Source organism: Oncorhynchus tshawytscha, linkage group LG31, assembly GCF_018296145.1.
Source record: "Oncorhynchus tshawytscha isolate Ot180627B linkage group LG31, Otsh_v2.0, whole genome shotgun sequence".
NCBI lineage: Eukaryota > Metazoa > Chordata > Actinopteri > Salmoniformes > Salmonidae > Oncorhynchus > Oncorhynchus tshawytscha.
In genome coordinates this window covers 33618713-33638244 of record NC_056459.1, presented here as the reverse complement: position 1 = coordinate 33638244, position 19532 = coordinate 33618713, and positions in this window count along the sequence as shown.

Sequence of the window (19532 nt, the reverse complement as noted above, 5' to 3'; positions counted from 1 at the left end):
CCCAACACACTGGACTCTACCCACACACTGGACTCTACCCAACGCACTGGACTCTACCCAACACACTGGACTCTACCCACAGACTGGACTCTACCCAACACACTGGACTCTACCCACACACTGGACTCTACATACACACTGGACTCCACCCACACACTGGACTCTAACCACACACTGGACTCTACACAACACACTGGATTTTCCCCATCACACTGGACTCTACACAACACACTGGACTCTTCACACACTGGACTCTACTCACACACTGGACTCTACCCCACACACTGGACTCTACCCTACACACTGGACTCTACCCACACACTGGACTCTACCCACACACTGGACTCTACCACACACTGGACTCTACTCACACACTGGACTCTACCCTGGACTCACACACTGGACACTACCCACACACTGGACTCTACCCAACACACTGGACTCTACCCAACACACTGGACTCTACCCACACACACTGGACTCTACCCAACACACTGGACTCTACCCAACACACTGGACTCTACCCACACACTGGACTCTACCCACACACTGGACTCTACCCACACACTGGACTCTACCCCCACTGGACACACTGGACTCAACACCCACAATGGACTCTACCCATACACTGGACTCTACCCACACAGTGGACTCTACCCAAAACACTGGACTCTACCAACACACTGGACTCTACCCACAGACTGGACTCTACCCACAGACTGGACTCTACCCAACACACTGGACCTACCCACACACTGGACTCTACCCCACACACTGGACTCTACCCACACACTGGACTCTACCAACACACTGGACTCTACCCACAGACTGGACTCTACCCAACACACTGGACTCTACCCACACACTGGACTCTACCCACACACTGGACTCTACCCATACACACTGGACTCTACCCAACACAATGGACTCTACCCATACACTGGACTCTACCCACAGACTGGACTCTACCCACACACTGGACTCTGCCCACACACTGGACTCTACATACACACTGGACTCTACCCAACACAATGGACTCTACCCACACTGGACTCTACCCACACAGTGGACTCTACCCAACACACTGGACTCTACCCACACTGGACTCTACCCACAGACTGGACTCTGGACTCCAACACACTGGACTCTACCCACACACTGGACTCAACACACTGGACTCTCACCCAACACACTGGACTTTACCCACACACTGGACTCTACATACACACTGGACTCCACCCACACACTGGACTCTAACCACACACTGGACTCTTCACACACTGGACTCTACCCACACACACTGGACTCTACTCACACACTGGACTCTACCCACACACACTGGACTCAACCCAACACACTGTATTCTACCCAACACACTGGACTCTACCCAACACACTGGACTCTACCCAACACTGGACTCTACCCACAGACTGGACTCTACCCAACACACTGGACTCTACCCACACACTGGACTCTACCCACACACTGGACTCTACATACACACTGGACTCTACCCAACACAACGGACTCTACCCATACACTGGACTCTACCCACACACTGGACTCTACCCACACACTGGACTCTACCCACAGACTGGACTCTACCCAACGCACTGGACTCTACCCACACACTGGACTCTACATACACACTGGAATCCACCCACACACTGGACTCTAACCACACACTGGACTCTACATAACACACTGGATTTTCCCCATCACACTGGACTCTACCCAACACACTGGACTCTACACAACACACTGGACTCTTCACACACTGGACTCTATTCACACACTGGACTCTACCCCACACACTGGACTCTACCCCACACACTGGACTCTACCCACACACTGGGCTCTACCCCACACACTGGACTCTACCCCCACACACTGGACTCTACCCCACACACTGGACTCTACCCAACACACTGGACTCTATCCAACACACTGGACTCTGCCCAACACACTGGACTCTACCCAACACACTGGACTCTACTCACAGACTGGACTCTACCCAACACACTGGACTCTACCCAACACACTGGACTCTACCCAACACACTGGTCTCTACATACACACTGGACTCTACCCAAAACACTGGACTCTACCCACACACTGGACTCTACCCAACACACTGGACTCTACCCACACACTGGACTCTACCCACACACTGGACTCTACATACACACTGGACTCTACCCAACACACTAGACTCTACCCACAGACTGGACTCTACCACACACACTGGACTCTACCCAAACACACTGGACTCTAACCACACACTGGACTCTACCCACACGCACTGGACTCTACCTACACACTGGACTCTACATACACACTGGACTCTATCCACACACTGGACTCTACCCAACACACTGGTCTCTACCCACACACTGGACTCTACCCAACACACTGGACTCTACCCAACACACTGGACTCTACCCAACACAATGGACTCTACCCACACACTGACACATACAGTTCTTACACTGAAACACCAACACACACATACACACAAACTACACACATGCTGCTGTTACTGTCTTATCTATCCTGTTGTCTAGTTACTTTACCCCTACCTACAGTATACAGCTGTTACTGTCTATTATCTATCCTTTACCCCTACCTACAGTTTACTGCTGTTACTGTCTATTATCTATCCTTTACCCCTACCTACAGTATACTGCTGTTACTGTCTATTATCTATCCTTTACACCTACCTACAGTATACTGCTGGTACTGTCTATTATCTATCCTTTACCCCTACCTACCTACAGTTTACAGCTGTTACTGTCTATGATCTATCCTTTACCCCTACCTACAGTATACTGCTGTTACTGTCTATTATCTATCCTTTACCCCTACCTGCAGTATACTGCTGTTACTGTCTATTATCTATCCTTTACCCCTACCTACAGTATACTGCTGTTACTGTCTATTATCTATCCTTTACCCCTACCTACAGTATACTGCTGTTACTGTCTATTATCTATCCTTTACCCCTACCTACAGTATACTGCTGTTACTGTCTATTATCTATCCTTTACCCCTACCTACAGTATACTGCTGTTACTGTCTATGATCTATCCTTTACCCCTACCTACAGTATACTGCTGTTACTGTCTATGATCTATCCTTTACCCCTACCTACAGTATACTGCTGTTACTGTCTATTATCTATCCTTTACCCCTACCTGCAGTATACTGCTGCTACTGTCTGTTGTCACGTTACCTGTATCTATATGTACATACAGTCCCTTTAGAAAGCAATCATACTCCTGGACTAATTCCACATTTTAAGGACTTTGAGTCAGCCTCCTTGTGACTCGGAGGCTTTCCTTTATATATATATATATATATATATGCATTTTTTTTAAATAGAGGTTAGAGATGAAACATTAATCAGAGGCTTTCCTAATATGAACACCATATTAATTACAAGCTGTTCCCCGCATTCAGTCCGTACTGGGACTCAGGTCTCAGTATCTAATATCCTGCTGATGGTGTTATCACTATGCATACTATCTTTAAACATCTTTGTAATTACAGTAAATACACAGTAACAGGAAAAGACTGGATCGATTCCATTTCCTTTTCCTGTCAGGAAGTTCGCTACACATGTTAAGGCATCTTGATATGTGTATTTTAATGGCTGCCTGTGTTCCATAACATAACATTGTATTTAGAATGTTAGAATGTTAGAATGTTAGAATGTTACTACAACGTTCCTACACAGTATACAGTACAACATAAAATGATGGATAGATTGAATATTAGAATGTTATGGTCATGTAATGATTAGTGTCAACATGGAGAATAGTTTTCTGAATCCTTTTTGGGCTTTGTCTATCTATGGCTGTGACCATTCCAGGCCCGGGAACTGGTGTGTGGTGAGATGCAAGTGTTCAGCGGTATCTCATATCAGTCAGATAGTTATTTTCAGTATTGAGAAATGATTGAACAATCTGGGAGAGTATTTTAAATTCACTTAGTCAGCATCACTGCATCACTTATCTATTCTACCACCTGGCAGAGACCGAGATGGAGAGAGCGAGAAAGAGAGATTTATTTATTTATTTAAATACCTTCAGTGACCCAATAGCTACATCATTAAAAGCACAAACTTTACTTAATTTGAATAGAACTAGAAAGTTAGATCCAAGCCCCTCTTCTTGTCCAATGTTCATAAAATGCCCCTTGACCTCACACCACTATAAAGTATCTCAGACGGTTCACCAGCTTCTCATATATAACGTAGGGTAGCCTAGAGGTTAGAGCGTAGGACTAGTAACCAAAAGGTTGCAAGTTCAAATCTCTGAGCTGACAAGGTACAAATCTGTTGTTCTTCCCCTGAACAGGCAGTTAACCCACTGTTCCTAGGCCATCATTGAAAATAAGAATTTGTTGTTAACTGACTTGCCTAGTTAAATAAATCAAATACACATCCTACCCCCTGCATCGCATGTTTCCTAGTCTTTCACACTGACATATTTTGCCCCATCAGGTAGTTTACTAGGCAGTCACTTTGCCTTTTAGCTAAGCTGTACCTAGGCCTTCTAATGTATAGGTTCATAATTAGCCCTAACCCTATAGGCCGGTATAACATCCACTCAGGACAGAAAACAGACTTGTCGGCCTGGAACACTAGGCTGCAATGGTAAAAGCAGGTAGGTCAGTGTAGCAGGTAGCAGCTCCCTGAATGAATGTGGTAGTGCAGAACAGACCACCACTCCACCAGCTACTGCAGCAGCCTGGTTGACTTTATGGATGAAGCCTCCAACCATGTCGCTGGCAGATTTGAACCCAGCCATTGTGAATGGGTTGTGAGTGGGTTGTGAATGGGTTGTGAGTGGGTTGTGAATGGGTTGTGAGTGGGTTGTGAATGGGTTGTGAGTGGGTTGTGAATGGGTTGTGAGTGGGTTGTGAATGGGTTGTGAGTGGGTTGTGAATGGGTTGGGAATGGGTTGTGGGTGGGTTGTGAATGGGTTGTGAGTGGGTTGTGTATGGGTTGTGATGTGTTGTGAATGGGTTGTGATTGGGTTGTGAAGGGTTGTGATGGGTTGTGGGTGGGTTGTGAATGGGTTGTGATGGGTTGTGAGTGTTGTGAATGGGTTGTGAATGGGTTGTGATGGGTTGTGAGTGTGTTGTGAATGGGTTGTGATGGGTTGTAGGTGGGTTGTGAGTGGGTTGTGAATGGGTTGTGATGGGTTGTGGGTGAGTTGTGAGTGGGTTGTGAATGGGTTGTGAGTGGGTTGTGAATGGGTTGTGAGTGGGTTGTGAATTGGTTGTGAGTGGGTTGTGAGTGGGTTGTGTGTGGGTTGTGAATGGGTTGTGAGTATGTTTTGAAACAGTGTCTCCTCCATTATCAATGCTTCCGGCCGTGAAACGTCTCCGTGAACAGAGAGATTTTATTTCCAGCCCAAAGCAGAGCGCGGTAGAACGCTGTAACAGCTGACATATGGACTTGCTCCAGATCCAACCTGAACCTCTCCCCAGAACAGCCCAAGCAGGGTCTTGAGAGAGAGAGAGAGAGAGAGAGAGAGAGAGAGAGAGACAGAGGGAGAAAGAGAGAGAGAGAGAGAGAGAGAGAGACAGACAGAGAGAGACAGAGAGAGAGAGAGAGAGAGAGAGAGAGAGAGAGAACCCAAGAGGAGAGTCACCCAGCTGGAGGTAAGACAGGTGGAGCTGGAACAGCAGGTGAACACACTCCAGTCAGCACAGACCCAGACAACAATCCAGCACATCAATACTCCCTCAACCAGACCCGGAGAGCTGGAGGGGGAGAGAGACATGTCTGCACTCTGGACTCCAACAGGAGAAAGAGGAGTAGAAAAAAAACAGAGGTAGGAGAACATCAAAGCACTAGAGGAATAGGATGAATTAGCTGAAGGAGGAGCTGAGAAAGATGAGGTTTGACAGAGAATAACCCATGAAAGAGCTGGCCAATCCCCCAGAGAAGCCAGCAGAACAGCCCACCCCAGACCCTGACCGCAGCCTCAGGACCACAGCAGGACAGCCCATCCCAGACCCTGACCGCAGCCTCAACACCACAGCAGGACAGCCCATCCCAGACCCTGACCGCAGCCTCAGCACCACAGCAGGACAGCCCATCCCAGATCCTGGACAGACAAATAAAGAACCACCAACTCAGCAGACCCCACCCCCTCCTAGCAGCCCCAATGAAAACACCTCGACACCCACTGAGGACACACAAAATTGTACTCCTTATGGACTTGAATGTGAAATACACACAAGAAAAAGTACTTTTCCCCAAACAAAGATAGGTTAATACCCCCTCCCCCATAATATATCTCACCCCCTCCCCCATAATATATCTCACCCCCTCCCCCATAATATATCTCACCCCCTCCCCCATAATATATCTCACCCCCTCCCCCATAATATATCTCACCCCTCCCCCATAATATATCTCACCCCCTTCCCCATAATATATCTCACCCCCTCCCCCATAATATATCTCACCCCTTCCCCATAATATATCTCACCCCCTCCCCCATAATATATCTCACCCCCTCCCGCATAATATATCTCACCCCCTCCCCCATAATATATCTCACCCCCTCCCCCATAATATATCTCACCCCCTCCCCATAATATATCTCACCCCCTCCCCCCATAATATATCTCACCCCCTCCCCCATAATATATCTCACCCCCTCCCCATAATATATCTCACCCCTCCCCCATAATATATCTCACACCCCTCCCCATAATATATCTCACCCCTCCCCCTATAATATATCTCACCCCTCCCCCATAATATATCTCACCCCCTCCCCATAATATATCTCACCCCTTCCCCTATAATATATCTCACCCCCTCCCCCATAATATATCTCACCCCCTCCCCTATAATATATCTCACCCCCTCCCCCCATAATATATCTCACCCCTCCCCATAATATATCTCACCCCCTCCCCCATGATATATCTCACCCCCTCCCCCATAATATATCTCACCCCCTCCCCCATAATATATCTCACCCCCTCCCCTCTACATGTACTCTGCTCCCCATCGTCTCTCCCGTTATTAAAGCAATGCTCTCTAAGCGGAGTCTTTCAGATAGTTCCTCTCTCTCTCCTGCATATGAACCATTCGTTCCCCAAGATTCTCACATTTCAGTGAAGTCTACCTATTAGCATACTGGGTGTAATTGAATCAGGAGATTATACCACGGGCTGCGTTCGAGTACGCACCACCAAACAAACTGTTCAGAATCATGTAATTATCCCACTTTGAGTGGTTGGTTTGTTTTGTCTTGACGTGATTAGGCAATATGTAATGTGATTGGCTTAATTTTTTGGGGCCCGAGCAGATTACACCAATCGTTTTAATCATGATGCAAGTACAGTGCATGGGGGAGGTTCTTGTTGTGGAATTTACCCTTTGGAGATTTGAGGCTTGATTGCTCAAAGATTGGTTCTAATAAAATAACCTGTTAGAGCCATGATGTAAAAACAGAACAGAGATATACATATTATGCAAAGCTTCAAGATGTGTATGGTACCCCCAATAAAGCCATCCAAAGCTTTCTACAGCCCTGGAAGTGTTGATCCCACAACCAAAAGGTCGGGGCGGGAAAACTGACAGTATCTAACGAGATGTAATTTAATATTCTATGTATTTCAGATCAGACCACCTACTGGGGATTTAGCTACAGCATCACGCGACAGTAACAACCACATCCCTGCTTCTCACATAAAAAGCAAACGTTTGAAATGGAGTAGGCTATTAAGCTGTTATGGTTATAGGAGCGTCAGGTACCCTAGTGGTTAGAGCGTTGGGACAGTAGCTGAAAGGTTGCTAGATCGAATCCCTTAGTTGACAAGGTAAACATCTGTTGTTCTGCCCCTGAACAAGGCAGTTAACCCAGTGTTCCTAGGCCGTTATTGAAAATAAGAATTTGTTCTTAACTGAGTTGCCTAGTTAAATAAAGGTCAAATAAATAAGGTTGACCATAAGGTTAAATACTTATAACTCACATGTTAATAGTAGGCTATATTCATTCAATTATCTTTCAATAACCACATTCCTTATTTACTCTGTTTCAGACCAGATTACCGTACAATAGATGGTTTAGCTTACAACGTCACGGAAATTATGTTTACCCTTCAACGGGGCAGAAAGCTGTGTGCTGTCATTGTCCTGGATGGCCAGATAGCTAGCAACAATGACAAGAAACTGATATGGTTCTGGATGGCCAGATAGCTAGCAACAATTACAAGAAACTGATATGGTTCTGGATGGCCAGATAGCTAGCAACAATGACAAGAAACTGATATGGTCCTGGATGGCCAGATAGCTAGCAACAATGACAAGAAACTGATATGGTTCTGGATGGCCAGATAGCTAGCAACAATTACAAGAAACTGATATTCTGGATGGCCAGATAGCTAGCAACAATTGACAAGAAACTGATATGGTCCTGGATGGCCAGATAGCTAGCAACAATTACAAGAAACTGGCCAGATATGGACAAGGATATTCTGGATGGCCAGATACAAGAAACTGATATGGTCCTGGATGGCCAGATAGCTAGCAACAATTACAAGAAACTGATATGGTTCTGGATGGCCAGAATGCAACAATTACAAGAAACTGATATGGTTCTGGATGGCCAGATAGCTAGCAACAATTACAAGAAACTGATATGGTTCTGGATGGCCAGATTAGCAACAATTGACAAGAAACTGATATGGTTCTGGATGGCCAGATAGCAACAATGACAAGAAACTGATATGGTTCTGGATGGCCAGAATGACAAGAAACTGATATGGTTCTGGATGGCCAGATAGCTAGCAACAATTGACAAGAAACTGATATGGTTCTGGATGGCCAGATATCTAGCAACAATGACAAGAAACTCGTACGTGGCTAGTTTTAGCTAGCTTAATCTTTTTCTTGATAACATGTCTTTGTCACGGATCCCTCTGGGAACTTTCATTACGCACACCTGTCCCTATTCCCACGGATTAGTATTTGTATACGTGGGCCCTTTGGTTTCCGTTGGGCTGTCGATTATTGTTACAATGTCCGTTGGTGCGTGTGAGTACCTGTGCTGTGTTGTTTTTTGGCGTTCGTGCCCTTGTGGATTGTGCAGATGATTACAGGTCTTGTCCCGTGTCGTATCATTGGGCGCTTGCGTTATTTATTCGAGGTACTCCTCACTCTTTTGTTTGGGTTTCTACCCTGTGTTTTTGTATAGTATTTTTTGATCTTCGTCCCTGTGCCTTTACACGGTACACCATAATTTGGGTACAATTTTTAATATTTTTTATATTATGCATTCCTGTCTCCCGAATCATTCATACCAACGTGACAGTCTTACTATGGGACGTTTTGACTGACGTCATTTTTATGCTATTATGGCAAATATTCGCTAGCAACAACTGTAATGATGTATTTGAGAGACAACAAGTGCTCATTGTGCAAATGTATTTATGTTTTAAATAAACATTGAAGACAATATATGGTTTATAATTGTCAGTAATCTAAGAAAACCCCATCTGATTTGCCCCATAGTTGTGCACGTGTCAATTTTGTTGTTAAACAACCAACCCAAATATGGATACTGGAATCTTAGCTACAGTACCAATCACATACTTTCTTTCCATTTTAGACTGCCTATTATAGTTTGGATTGGGCCCTGATATTCTCAACAAATTATTCAACTGCACCATTAAGAGCATCTTGACTGGCTGCATCGACTCTTGGTAAGGCAACAGCACTGCCCTCCATCGCATGGTACTACAGAGGGTGTTTCGGAGGACGAGCAGTTGCCGAACCAGACAGTGATGCAACCTGTCAGGATGCTCTCGGTGGTGCAGCTGTAAAACCTTTGGAGAATCTGAGGACCCATGACAAATCTTTTCAGTCTCCCGAGGAGGAATAGGTTCTGTTGTGCCCTCTTCCCGATTGTCTTGGTGTCCAGTACATCACTGGGGTTGAGCTCAGTCCCATCCAGGACATAGACAGTACCAGTCAAAAGTTTGGACACACCTACTCATTCAAAGGGTTATTCTTTAGTTGTACAATTTTCTACATTGTAGAATAACAGTGAAGACATCAAAACATTGACATTGATTACTGCGTTGTTGGGTTTAGAGCTGCAAGAAAGGCATTTCACTGTACTTGTGCAACTGACATTAAAACTTGAAAGTGTAGATCCCTCCCTATTTAGTGTATTTCAGACTAACTATATAGCGACAACAGGCCTACCAACCACATTCCTTCCTTCCTCCCTCATCTAAATCCTCTATTAACCTTCATATATGGCTCTGATCTGCCCTGGTCCCCTCACCTCCTAGTCAAGGTATTAATATCATAATGGTTATGATCTGCCCTGGTCCCCTCACCTCCTAGTCAAGGTATTAATATCATAATGGCTCTGATCTGCCCTGGTCCCCTCACCTCCTAGTCAAGGTATTAATATCATATATGGCTCTGATCTGCCCTGGTCCCCTCACCTCCTAGTCAAGGTATTAATATCATAATGGCTCTGATCTGCCCTGGTCCCCTCACCTCCTAGTCAAGGTATTAATATCATAATGGCTCTGCCTCCCAGTTCTATTACAGTTGCAGGCTAGCAGCCTCTAAACCGTGACACTGACAAATGGTTCTGGGCTATAAACAGTCTCCTTTACAGCTCCAGAAGATGTAAGCTAGGCTACAGATGTGCTCTAATGGGCCTTTAAATGGGAAACACTGAGAAATCACACAACCCTGCTGTGAAACTAGACCCTGGGTGTCCCAAATTGGACCCTATTCATTATTTAGTGCACTACTTTTGACCAGGGTCCATAAGGTTAGTAGTGCACTACTTTTGACCAAGGTCTATAGGGAAGTAGTGCACTACTTTTGACCAGGGTCTATAGGTTAGTAGTGCACTACTTTAGACCAGGGTCTATAGAGAAGTAGTACACTACTTTAGACCAGGGTCTATAGGGAAGTAGTACACTACTTTAGACCAGGGTCTATAGGGAAGTAGTACACTACTTTAGACCAGGGTCTATAGGGAAGTAGTACACTACTTTAGACCAGGGTCTATAGGGTAGTAGTGCACTACTTTTGACCCGTGTCCATAGTAGTGCACTGTGTAGAGAACAGGGTACAGCTCAGTAATAGCCATGAATGTATGCCTGTTCACTGCAATGAAAGCAGAGGTTTGCTTGTCAGGCTTTTAAGGCTCTGACGTTGTGAGTTACAAAGGCGAGACTAACATAGAATATTGCCCCATTCTTGTCCGTAAAGCATGTCAATTCTTGCAGCATTAGTTTGACGTGTAGAACGAAGAGGTGGACCATGCTCATGTGAGTCACATTATTATTTTGTATTTGTTTACTACTTTTTACACCCCTTTAATATTCCCCAAATTTTGGTGATATCCAATTGGTAGTTACAGTCTTGTCTCATCGCTGCAACTTCTTTAGGGACTCGGGGGAGGCGAAGGTCGAGAGCCGTGCGTCCTCCGAAAAACCAACCCCGATAAAGCCGCACTGCTTCTTGACACACCCAGAAGCCAGCCGCAACAATGTGTCAGAGGAAACACCGCACAGCTGGCGACCGATGTCAGCGTGCATGCGCCCGGTCCGCCACAAGGAGTCGCTAGAGCGCGATGGGACAAGGACATCCCGGCGCACAATTGGCCCGGCGTCGTCAAGGGGAGGATTTTGCCACTGGTTATCGCCACTGGTTGACAACAAGCATTTCGCTACACTCGCATTAATATCTGCTATGTGACCAATAGAATGTGATTTGGTTCTATTTGTGACACTTGGTGCTCTGCAAATCCCGCTTCTCTCATCTCCTCATTGGGTTTTAGGAGCATATACCCACGTGAGTGATTGAAAGATGAACTGAGGTCCACACTGGTGTTGGTAATGGACCTTAAAGTTGGTGGCCAACCGCCATATAAAGTCCAAAGAAGATGAAGCCTGGTCAACACTCCAGTCCAGTTGTAGCACATTACAGTTGGTTTCCAGCTGCCATATAAAGTCCACAGAAGAAGAAGAAGCCTGAAGGAGGAGAGATCACTAGAAACTAACTTGGTTGACCCATTTATCTGTGGATTAATTGTCAGAGTAGAGGACCTTGTGCATTTCAGGTAAAATAACAACCCAATGTTTATATCCCAGGATGAATTAGCTAGCAAACAGCAAGCTAGCTAGTTAAATTGCCATAAATGTTTAATGCTTTTCGACCTGTCTCCAAATTAATATAGTTGGTTCAGAGTTCGTTTTGACATTTCAACCTGACTGTCCTGATCGTGTCTGGTGTGGGTGGACAAAATCAACATGTGCGCACGCTGACGCAGGTGCGCAGCCGGTTAGACCGCTGCGCCACTCAGGAGGCCCTTGTGAGAAACCTTACCTGAGACCAGGGTTTTTTATTTTTTTATTTTTACCTTTAACTAGTCAGTTAAGAACAAAATCTTCTTTACAATGACAGCCTAGGAACAGTGGGTTAACTGCCTTGTTCAGGGGTAGAACAACAGAATATTACCTTTTCAGCTCTGTGATTTAATCTTGCAACCTTTTGGTTACTAGTCCAACGCTGTAACGACTAGGCTACCTACCTGTAATCATTAGTTGGAATCTATTGCCAAACCGTTTACCGTTTACTCTAAGAACCAAACAAAAGCAAACAGAGCACGAAACGGGGAGGGGCCTACCTGCTTTTGTCTAAAAGAAACTCTCTTTTTCGTTGTAAAAGGTTTTTCCGTTTGGAGTAAATGGTTTCCGTTGCAAAACATTTTCACTACAGTCAAAACGTTTTTCAATGGAATCTGACTAATGAACACACCCCTGAAGAGTCTTGGTCTCCATTCAGACGTTCCACTCTATTGCATTTCCGGCCTACACCCTCATTTAGCGCCAAATTCAGATTGCGAATGTTTTCTAATGTTCATTGATGTTGTTAGCGATGTCAAACAGATTTCCTACTGCTTGTCGTATCCCACATGTGTTAACCCACTGTTCCCGACACATTTCAGTTGAAGGCATTCAGTTGTACGACTTAGTAGGTATCCCCTTATCAAAGAAACAGCTGTTTTTCTACCATAGAGAATCATGTTAGTTCACTGCTTATACAACACTGCCCCCTGCTGGTAGTTGTATATACTGCGACTCACTGTGGATGTCCCCACAGGGAGTCAGAGGACAAGGGTGCATCACAAAACGGTGCAATTTACCACCATCTGCTCAGGGCAAATTGACCTCAGATGCACCTCCACTGTATAACTCTGTCACTTTCAATTAGTCCATAGAGGCTTGGTTATTAGCACATACAGCATTTCAAGGACAGAGAGAGCCGAGAACAGACAGGGGAGAAACAGAGAAAAAGAGAGCGAGAGCAGAGCAGAGAACAGACAGAAGAGCGCGAGAGAGAAAGAGAGCGAGAGCGAGAGCAGAGAACAGACAGAAGAGAGCGAGAGAGCGAGAGAGCGAGAGAGCGAGAGAGCAGAGAACAGACAGAAGAGAGTGAGAGAGCGAAAGAGCAAAAGAGAGCAGAGAACAGACAGAGAGAGAGCGAGAGAGACAGAGAGACAGAGAGAGAGAGAGAGAGAGAGAGAGAGTTTACTATCTCTTCATGGAATATACAGTCTGAGGCTTGTTGTGTTAAAGAGGAACCCAGAAGAAACATGGTATAGAGGAGATGGACACACTGGTTTCCCTCTAGGTTACAGAGAGCTGGTAGTCCCATCCATCAAACTACCAGGTGGGTGGTATATAGGAGATGGACCCACTGGTTGCCCTCTAGGTTACAGAGAGCTGGTAGTCCCATCCATCAAACTACCAGGTGGGTGGTATAGAGGAGATGGACCCACTGGGTGCCCTCTAGGTTACAGAGAGCTGGTAGTCCCATCCATCAAACTACCAGGTGGGTGGTATAGAGGAGATGGACCCACTGGTTTCCCTCTAGGTTACAGAGAGCTGGTAGTCCCATCCATCAAACTACCAGGTGGGTGGTATAGAGGAGATGGACCCACTGGTTGCCCTCTAGGTTACAGGGAGCTGGTAGTCCCATCCATCAAACTACCAGGTGGGTGGTATAGAGGAGATGGACCCACTGGTTGCCCTCTAGGTTACAGGGAGCTGGTAGTCCCATCCATCAAACTACCAGGTGGGTGGTATAGAGGAGATGGACCCACTGGTTGCCCTCTAGGTTACAGAGAGCTGGTAGTCCCATCCACCAAACTACCAGGTGGGTGGTATAGAGGAGAAACTACCTGGTAGTCCCATCCACCAAACTACCAGGTGGGTGGTATAGAGGAGATGGACCCACTGGTTGCCCTCTAGGTTACAGAGAGCTGGTAGTCCCATCCATCAAACTACCAGGTGGGTGGTATAGAGGAGATGGACCCACTGGGTGCCCTCTAGGTTACAGAGAGCTGGTAGTCCCACAAACTACCAGGTGGGTGGTATAGAGGAGATGGACCCACTGGTTGCCCTCTAGGTTACAGGGAGCTGGTAGTCCCATCCATCAAACTACCAGGTGGGTGGTATAGAGGAGATGGACCCACTGGTTTCCCTCTAGGTTACAGGGAGCTGGTAGTCCCATCCACCAAACTACCAGGTGGGTGGTATAGAGGAGATGGACCCACTGGTTGCCCTCTAGGTTACAGTCCCATCCACCACACTACCAGGTGGGAGAGGCTGGTAGTCCCATCCATCAAACTACCAGGTGGGTGGTATAGAGGAGATGGACCCACTGGTTGCCCTCTAGGTTACAGAGAGCTGGTAGTCCCATCCACACACTACCAGGTGGGTGGTATAGAGGAGATGGACCCACTGGTTGCCCTCTAGGTTACAGAGATGTAGTCCCATCCACCACACTACCAGGTGGGTGGTATAGAGGAGATGGACCCACTGGTTGCCTTCTAGGTTACAGAGAGCTGGTAGTCCCATCCACCACACTACCAGGTGGGTGGTATAGAGGAGATGGACCCACTGGTTGCCCTCTAGGTTACAGAGAGCTGGTAGTCCCATCCATCAAACTACCAGGTGGGTGGTATAGAGGAGATGGACCCACTGGTTGCCCTCTAGGTTACAGAGAGCTGGTAGTCCATCCATCAAACTACCAGGGAACAATAAATCAAACAGGAACATTTTACATTTGGTTAGAAATAAGGAAATGATCTCAACAGAGAAAAAGGGAGACAAACACCTACCTGGAAGTGACAGCATTCCCTCCCAAACATGCCCACTTAGACACAACTATGACAACATAACCAACAAAAAGCAGCTATGTTGCATGCTGGATATGTACACAGTAGGTAGGCTTCGAGAGGACCAACAAATCCAATCCCTTTTAGACAACTGTAAAGTTTGGTGGACAAAACGTTTCACTGCAAGAGTGAAGGTGTGAACCTGGCAGTAGAAAACCTAAACAGTATATTTGACCACTCAGCTTCCATATCCAATCTAAAAATGTCAAGCAGACAACCTAAGAAAAATTAACCGCAATGACAAATGGTTTGATGGAAAATGCAAAAACGTAATAAATTTAGAAACCTACCCAATCAAAAACATAGAGACCCAGAAAACCTGAGCCTACGCCTTCACTATGGTGAATCACTAAAACAATACAGAAATACACTACGGAAAAGAAGGAACAGAACGTCAGAAATCAGCTCAATGCAATTGAAGAATCCATAGAATCTAATTGGAAAACTCTATCTATCCAAAGAGATGTATGGATTAACAGCTTCTCCAATATTTGTGGCTCTTTAACAAAGAACAAACAGCTAAGAAACTATACATGATTAAATACAATTCTTAGACTACCAGAACCCACTTACAATGAATGAACAGGACTAAAACAATGTCCTCAGCAAATGTCAAATTGTCTTCTAATCAAAATACCAGATAAACGGTTGAAGTCGGAAGTTTTACATACACTTAGGTTGGAGTCATTAAAACTCATTTTTCAACCACTCCACTAATTTCTTGTTAACAAACTATGGTTTTGGCAAGTCGGTTAGGACATCTACTTTGTGCAAGACACAACTCATTTTTCCAACAATTGACAATTGTTTACTGTGTCTTTTAGCAGCATGGATAATTCCAGAAAATGATGTCATGGCTTTAGAATCTTCTGATAAATGATGTCAATTAGCCTAAGTCAATTGGAGGCGTACCTGTGGATGTATTTCAAGGCCTACCTTCAAACTCAGTGCCTCTTTGCTTGACAATATGGGAAAATCAAAAGAAATCAGCCAAGACCTCAGAAAAAGATTGTAGACCTCCAAGTCTGGTTCATCCTTGGGAGCAATTTCCAAATGCCTGTTGGTACCACATTCATCTATACAAACAAGAGTACCCAAGTATAAACACCATGGGACCACGCAGCCGTCATACCGCTCAGGAAGGAGACACGTTCTGTCTCCTAGAGATGAACATACTTTGGTGTGAAAAGTCCCAGAACAACAGCAAAGGACCTTTGGAGGAAGGAAACAGGTACAAAAGTATCTATATCCACAGTAAAACGAGTCCTATATCAACATAACCTGAAAGGCTGCTCAGCAAGGAAAAAGCCATTGCTCCAAAACCTCCATAAAAATGCCAGACTACGGTTTGCAACTGTACATGGGGACAAAGATCGTACTTTTTGGAGAAATGTCCTCTGGTCCGATGAAAGAAAAATATAACTGTTTGGCCATAATGACCATCGTTATGTTTGGAGGAAAAAGGGGAGGCTTGCAAGCCAAAGAACAACATCCCAACCGTGAAGCACGGGGTGGCAGCATCATGTTGTGGGGGTGCTTTGCTGCAGGAGGGACTGGTGCACTTCACAAAACAGATGACATCATGAGGCAGGAAAATTATTTGGATATATTGAAGCAACATCTCAAGACACCAAATGGGTTTTCCAAATGGACAATGACCCCAAGCATACTTCCAAAGTTGTGGCAAAATGTCCTAAGGATAACAAAGTCAAGGTATTGGAGTGGCCATCACAAAGCCCTGACCTCAATCCTAGAGAAAATTAGTGGGCAGAACTGGAAGCATGTGCGAGCAAGGAGGCCTACAAACCTGACTCAGTTACAACAGCTCTGTCAGGAGGAATGGGACAAAATTCACCTAACTTATTGTGGGAAGCTTGTGGAAGGCTACCTAAATGTTTGACCCAAGTTAAACAATTTAAAGGCAATGCTACCAAATACTAATTGAGTGTATGTAAACTTCTGACCCACTGGGAATGTGAAGAAAGAAATAAAAGCTGAAATAAATCATTCTCTCTTCTATTATTCTGACAGTTCACATTCTTAAAATAAAGTGGTGATCCTAAACTGACCTGAGACAGGGACTTTTTACTAGGATTAAATGTCAGGAATTGTGAAAAACTGAGTTTAAATGTATTTGGCTAAGGTGTATGTAAACTTCTGACTTCAACTGTACACCATTATTGATAAGCAAACAAAACAAAATCAGTTTTTTGATTCAAGTCGGCATGAGGGTCTGCTTGATACAAATTGATGGAAAGCGGTGTTGGGGAAAGAACATATGACATCATAACATCAACGTACACAAACAACCAGTGTGGGGTTACAATAGGCAGTAAACATGCATTCATTTCCTCAGGGGTGTGAGACAGGGATGCAGCTTGAGCCCCACCCTCGAACAGATTGCAGCACCTCTTCAACAACAACTACATGACCGAAAGTTTCTGAGGTCTGTGGAGAGAAAGCAACACCGTGTAGCCAGCTGGTATGTGGAGAGAAAGCAACACCGTGTAGCCAGCTGGTCTGTGGAGAGAAAGCAACACCGTGTAGCCAGCTGGTCTGTGGAGAGAAAGCAACACTGTGTAGCCAGCTGGTCTGTGGAGGGAAAGCAGCACCATGTAGCCAGCTGGTCTGTGGAGAGAAAGCAGCACCATGTAGTCAGCCTGCAGGTCTGTGGAGAGAAAGCAACACCATGTAGTCTGCTGGTCTGTGGAGGGAAAGCAGCACCATGTAGTCAGCTGGTCTGTGGAGAGAAAGCAGCACCATGTAGTCAGCCTGCAGGTCTGTGGAGAGAAAGCAACACCATGTCAGCCTGCAGGTCTGTGGAGAGAAAGCAGCACCATGTAGTCAGCTGGTCTGTGGAGAGAAAGCAGCACCATGTAGTCAGCTGGTCTGTGGAGAGAAAGCAGCACCATGTAGTCAGCTGGTCTGTGGAGAGAAAGCAGCACCATGTAGTCAGCCTGGTCTGTGGAGAGAAAGCAACACCATGTAGCCAGCTGGTCTGTGGAGAGAAAGCAGCACCATGTAGTCAGCCTGGTCTGTGGAGAGAAAGCAGCACCATGTAGTCAGCTGGGTCTGTGGAGAGAAAGCAACACCATGTAGCCAGCTGGTCTGTGGAGAGAAAGCAACACCATGTAGTCAGCTGGTCTGTGGAGAGAAAGCAGTCAGAGGTAGCCAGCTGGTCTGTGGAGAGAAAGCAGTCACCATGTAGCCAGCTGGTCTGTGGAGAGAAAGCAGTCAGAGGTAGCCAGCTGGTCTGTGGAGAGAAAGCAGTCAGAGGTAGCCAGCTGGTCTGTGGAGAGAAAGCAGTCAGAGGTAGCCTGCTGGTCTGTGGAGAGAAAGCAACACCATGTAGCCAGCTGGTCTGTGGAGAGAAAGCAGTCAGAGGTAGCCTGCTGGTCTGTGGAGAGAAAGCAACACCATGTAGCCAGCTGGTCTGTGGAGAGAAAGCAGTCAGAGGTAGCCAGCTGGTCTGTGGAGAGAAAGCAGTCAGAGGTAGCCAGCTGGTCTGTGGAGAGAAAGCAGCACCATGTAGCCAGCTGGTCTGTGGAGAGAAAGCAGTCAGAGGTAGCCAGCTGGTCTGTGGAGAGAAAGCAGTCAGAGGTAGCCAGCTGGTCTGTGGAGAGAAAGCAGTCAGAGGTAGTAAATGTCAAACAGGGATTACCGGATTAATAACACCTTTAAATATCCCTCTAATACTCCCTAGACCGTCCCAAATGGCACCCTACTCCCTATACTGTATAGTGCACATCTACTGACTCGGGTCCATATTGGGACTATTGGGACCCATATCTTTCCTCTCATATAATTTCATCCATTTCTTCTCTCTATTCTGTCTGTTTCACTGGTCTAGAAGAAAAAGAAACGCACACCTATTTAGGCGAGATGCAGGCTAGCGGAGTAGAAAACTTGAAAATAAAGGAGAGCCGCACACTCTAGGAGCTCAGATGCAAAAATGTAATATCCAACGTTTTGACAGCCAAGCTGTCTTCATCAGGGTATAATCACAAACACTGCGGATGACTCGTTTATATAGTGTCGAAAGACAGACAGGTGTCTGTAATCATGTCTCTTCCCTCTCATCAAATTTCATCCATTTCTTCTTCTTTCTTCTTCTTCTTCTTCTTCTTCTTCTTCTTCTATTCTCTCTCTTCTTCTTCTTCTTTATTCTCTTCTTCTTCTTTCTTCTTCTTCTTTCTTTTTATTCTTCTTCTTCTTTATTCTCTTCTTCTTCTTCTCTATTTCTCTTCTTCTTCTCTATTCTGTCTTCTTCTTCTTCTTCTTCTT